Genomic DNA, 5,519 nt, shown 5'->3' with positions numbered 1-5,519 from the left:
CCCCCCTCCTCCCATTCCCCAATCAAAGCTTTGGAATCGATGCAAAAATTCAAGCTTACCTTGAAAGAAAAATAGTGCACGGTCAGAATGAGGTTGAAAAGGCAAATAAGAGAACTCTTTTGAACGTGATGCCATAATGTTGACTTCCGTTTATTTAAGACTCTACACCGTATGAACTATTGACAAACAGAATACACTGAAGTGTGACATTATAAAATATGTTTGCCTTCGAAGTGAGGTTACAATTTTCATTCATTCCTTCATTCATTCATTTATTCATTCACTCATGTGTTGAAAAGGGGGGGGGGGTTGTAAAACACCTACAGTAGAAAGATAATAATTATTCCGCTCTCATGGGTCTTTATTTTACTTTACTTTATCCGTCCTCTTGAACCTCTGGGGCGTCGAGAAGACAAAGAGCTCCCTTTCTCAGGCAAGTTTGATGGCCTGGCTGGGTGGGTTATTGTATGTTCTCAGAGTATCCTTCACAACCTGGATCGAGGTCTTTCTTGGTCTTCCTCTTGCCTTGTACCCTGATACTTTTCTATAGTAGGCTTTACTAGCAAACTGGTGAGGTGCCATACGTGTAAGATGTCAAAAGACCTGATTGTTTGCCTTCGAAATTAGTGAATGACAGGTGTTGTTCCCATCATTTCTCTGATCTTGTTGTTTCTGACCATGTCCCTTCTGGTTTGGTTGTTGACGGCTCTCTTAGACATCTCATCTCGCAAGTAGTTATCTTACGTTCCAGACATTTCGTCAGGGTCCATGTCTGGCACTGGTAGGTCCAGATGGGGATGAAGATACAGTTAATGAGCTTGGCTTTGGTCTCAATGTAGATGTTAGGATGTTTGAGGAGTAGGGCAAGCTGGTAGCTGACGCTGTTAGCTTTTTGTATTCTCGTTTCAATTTCATGGGTCTAAAGTGTTTAAGCTTTCCAAGACGTATAAGAAAATGTATACAAGCCTTGTAGCAGTTTAGTATTGTAATATCGTGGCATTGATCTATACATGTATCACCTTTAAAAAGTCTGAAAAGTAGTTTAAGCGATGGGAACGGCGAACTAACCCCCCCCCCCCTTTCATCGGAACCAAGGGGAAGGAAAGTACTGACAACACTCGAAATGCTCCATATTCAAGTACACCTCTTTGGGAATTCGATCCAGGGCAAAGATCGTACATAGCAAGATAGTTCACTCAGCCAAAAAGGTGTCCGCAGAAGTCTGCGCATTGCTTCAGATAGCGCTTCAGTCTTTGCTTTGAACCTCTCTTTCGTTTCTCCAGAAGAAACAGTTTGTTAGTTTCGCTTTTATTGTTTTCCGCAAAAGTAGGGTAACTCTGCCCGCAAAGCGGGCGCTTTTTTGAAGAGGGCGCCACCGGGTTTTGAGGACACTTTTTTAATTGCTTGAAAGAGAGGAGTGAATCATCTTGTTATACAGAATCTTTGATTGGGGTTCGTTTAGTTTTAGTAAGATTTTGGGGCGCTCGCAACTGCATAAAGTCTTATGAGCGCCAAGGGAACGCATATGTCAACAGAGAAGTCCAAACGCCGAATCAAACTTACTCTGTTCACCTGTCTAGCCTCAAGAGCACAAAGTCTGCTTCGACTATCAAGGCACCCTGGAAACAGCAGTTCACAAGAGAGTGACAAACATAGAAAAAAGTAGAGGAAAAATTACGACAGTAAGGATGGGGAAAGAAAAAGCAGCAGTTCCCCCTATGTTGTTCCGGCACAGTATGAGCATGACATTGATAAATCAGCCCGTTTACAATCCTCTCTCACTGTGCATAAGAACATGTTCATGTCCCCCCTTTGGGAATGGACTAAAAACAACTTCAGTCAGTAGCACTGCCCTGGTTTGGTGTGTGTGTGTGGGGGGGGGGGGGGTGTTGGGGCTCATTGATACACACTTATATACTGGTCGCTACTGAAGTGTTGCTATTTTGGCACAAACTGATGCATTCATCCGATGTATAACAAGTTTCCTTTTCTAGATCACCAGCGGCAGCATCAAACTGATGAAGATCGTGTCTAGGAGCCACTCATAATCAGAGTGTCACATTCACGTTGTAATTTTTAAAAAATAACGATCAACCTGTAATAATCATACTGAATTGAGGAACATAACTCTTCTAAGTGGTAACCTATTATGATTGTGTCCCCTTTTGGTTTCTTGTCTTTTATGTAACTCTTCTGAATAAATAGATCAGTTCCGGTGTACCCTTGATGGCTGCCTCCATGTCTTCAATTAAAGCAGTATGCTTGTGATGTACAATCAAAGTCAATCTTTTTACACACATTACATTGCAGGGGTAGATTTTTTGTTTACTTGCGGGGAGCAACAGACCCTGCTATGACTTTCCACGACAAATTTGATGAAGTGAAGGAGAGGTCTATTTGTTGCCACAGTGTGCCTCAGCAACATCATTTCCGAACCCGACTTGATCTGATATAATGGTTCATAAGGTTCATTCAACAAAATTTGACAGGTATCAGAATCTCTACCCATTGGAGGTTACACGTCTCAGTTTTCTGCTGATTAGATTCTTTCGAAGGCAGTGTTAACAAAGACTTGAATATAACATAAACAGCAACAAAATTTGCGTTTGGAATATGTTTGCACGTGATTTTATTGATATATTTACAATGAAAACATAAGTATAACATGAACTATTAAACAGAAGCCATATTTACATGCTTACCAAGAGTTTAGGAACCTGGAAGTAAAAGGAAATTCCGACCTAAAAGGAATTGCAGCCCATAAAATGTCTGTGCGCGTGCGTTTGTGTGTGTATGTGTGTGCGTGTGTGCGTGTGTGTGTGTGTGTGTGTGTGTGAGAGAGAGAGAGAGAGAGAGAGAGAGAGAGAGAGAGAGAGAGAAAGAGAGAGAGAGAAAGAAAGAGAGAGAGAGAGAGAGAGAGAGAGAGAGAGAGAGAGAGAGAGAGAGAGAGAGAGAGAGAGAGAGAGAGCACGCGGGCGCACAACAGCAACGACTGAATGCTCTCGTTCTCAAAGACAATAAAAATCAAAATTTCATTGTGTTGGTTGACCTATGTTAACAAGTGCATGTACCAACAACACAAACAAAAAAGCGTCAAAAAGTTGTGTGACAAATCCTGCATGGTTTGTTAGTATTCAATAATGATGACATAATTACGTCAGACGAGGCTAAGTGTACGATTTCCCAAAGTGCATGTATTTCAAAATAGTCTTTGGTGTTCCTGAGTATGAGGACGATAGACGACGTCATCATAAACATTCTAGGGGTTTTCAGAAAAATCCCATGAGGAAAACGGGCGGAAATGACATTATTTACAGATATGAAATGTTCAGGCCTTAGTGTGCGTGCATACTATCCTACCACCTCATTCACTGGCCATATCCGTATGCCAAATAAAATGAGGACTCGTAAAAAAAAGGGTTTTTTTTAAAGTAATGATGTGCTGACCAAAAAACAACAACAAAATAGTTCAGTAAATCTACATGTTCATTCGCTAAAAGGCATGTTATGTGGATAACGGCTCCTCCCAATGAGGTTTGATTCTTAAACGTTACCACTTTCACATTTAAACTAAGAGAGTTTCTTCAGATGAATAATGATAGGAACAAAGCGTTGAAATGACAGTCCTAAACACTATTTGAACAGAGACAATTTTCAGTACTCTCCTCTGTTTGAATATCCTATCGTTATGCAAAGTTTCTTAGTGTGCTTTAAATTGTTTAATGTCGATTTTCTCAGAAAAAGGCACTGCCTGTGTAGTGAAATGGCATGGTGTCATGAATATTCATATCATTATACATGTATAAAATAAGCATACTTTTTGTTACATTATGTACAGTTCTGCTTCATAGGGTTCAATACATTTAGAAAAAATATTAATGACAAACTGATAAATTAACAAAATACCAACGAATAAACTGTCTTGACTCAGTTTTCTTCCTCATATTTTGTCACTTTAATAATGACAATGTTCATTTAGGTAGAGCATTAAACTTGTAAATAACTAGGTGAAATAACCATTTTGAGTTGTCTGGAAAAACGCGATGCAAAGTAAAAAAACAACAAACCCCCCCCCCCCCAAATGCCGGACGCTAATAATATGATGATGATTTTGATTGTAGATGTATTATATCCCCATCGCTATGATTTAGATAATCAGTCAGAGAGAGATACTCAATAAAAGAATTGGTTGCTTTTAAGGACACGCGGTCTAACCCAGATTGCGGGGTTTCCAGAAATCTTGACCTACACCAAAAGTGGGTATTGTTCTACCTTTAGGAGAAGTTTGGTTTCATTGGTGTGTATAATTGGTTATAGAGACAACTCTCCTTGTCTTTTAAAGAAACTGAACACAGGTCCAAAAACTTTGCCTTCAATTTTCTAAAAACAGCATTTTTCGGGATAACCCCATTGTGCATAAAAGCGACCAATTCTCCCCACACAGGAATCAAATTCGCGTCTTCTGCATGCGACGATGAAAACCATGACCACTACATTGCAGACGACAGTAGTCATACGCTGTTCAGATCTATAAACAGACGCAGCACAAAGTCTTTTACATTAAAAGATTCTGTTTTCTCTTACGTGGATGTGACTGTCAATTCCTGACAATAAATAGATAACCACGGACAAATGCAAGTACTGCAAAGTTACTATGGCTTACGCACCGCGACGAGGGTCATTTCCAGTTTGAGAGCCCACAGGCAGAAGATATAATCCACGCCTATGTTCAAGGGCACAGCTGTATCTGATGCAGACCTATTGTCACTCAGGGTAGAACAATAGGAGTCATACAACAGACCGCTTTTAATATTCCTAAAGTTTTATCAACATATACAATGATTTTACCTCATAGCCGACCGACCAGAGCCGAGAACGTGGAGAGGTAAGAAAATTCATCAACCAAAACTCAAGGCTAGTCCAAGCCGATAACAACAAAGATAAAGTGACACCTCGACTTCTAATTTTTCAACCGCATTGTTTCAGTCTCTCTCACATTGGGGTGGTCATATCATGACCATTCTCAAGCCCATTGCTCACTCCATTAGGATACAGCCCCCCTCCTAACGCGGCTTCCTCCGCCTTTGTCATGATGACAATCTCCTGATTGGCTGGATATGGGATATGCTCGTCGTCCATTTGCTGTTTCTCCAAGTCTTCTGGCGACGCCCACTGAGTGGCGATCTCGGCAAAAGATTTGTTCTTTGTCTCGGGCATGTAGAAGAAGCAGAAGACCACCATCAGCATGTCGATTCCAGCGAAGACGAAAAAGGTGTAGGAACCCATTGCCTCCTGCAAACAGAAGTGCGATATGATTTCAAGTTGTGCTTCATGTTCAAAGCTTCTTTTAAAATTTGAGCGATGGGTTATATTAATATGAAATTTGACTATATAGACGATCTAACATTAAAATGATAATATAAATTGCGAAAGAGATTTGTTATATAGGTTGAGAGAATGGCAAGAAAGGCTTGGACAAGTGAAAGAGAGAGAGAGAGAGAGAGAGAGAGAGAGAGAGA

The 5,519-nt window shown here is 40.5% G+C and overlaps 1 protein-coding gene across 2 annotated transcripts in view; it reads right to left on the bottom strand.

Annotated features, from left to right (window-relative positions):
- LOC101846619 (solute carrier family 66 member 3) overlaps window positions 1-133 on the bottom strand; it is a 10,063-nt gene extending 9,930 nt beyond the window's left edge. Inside the window, exon 1 of one of the 2 annotated variants that reach the window (XM_005090055.3) lies at window positions 60-133. The gene's annotated coding sequence lies outside the window, so the exon portion shown is untranslated. The remainder of the gene's footprint in view (window positions 1-59) is intronic. The other variant, XM_005090054.3, reaches the window with a different exon arrangement.
- Window positions 134-5,519: the final 5,386 nt, after the last annotated feature.

This window comes from Aplysia californica, unplaced genomic scaffold (genome assembly GCF_000002075.1).
Source record: "Aplysia californica isolate F4 #8 unplaced genomic scaffold, AplCal3.0 scaffold00012, whole genome shotgun sequence".
Taxonomy (NCBI): Eukaryota; Metazoa; Mollusca; class Gastropoda; order Aplysiida; family Aplysiidae; genus Aplysia; species Aplysia californica.
This window is presented reverse-complemented; position numbering and strand designations above follow the sequence as displayed.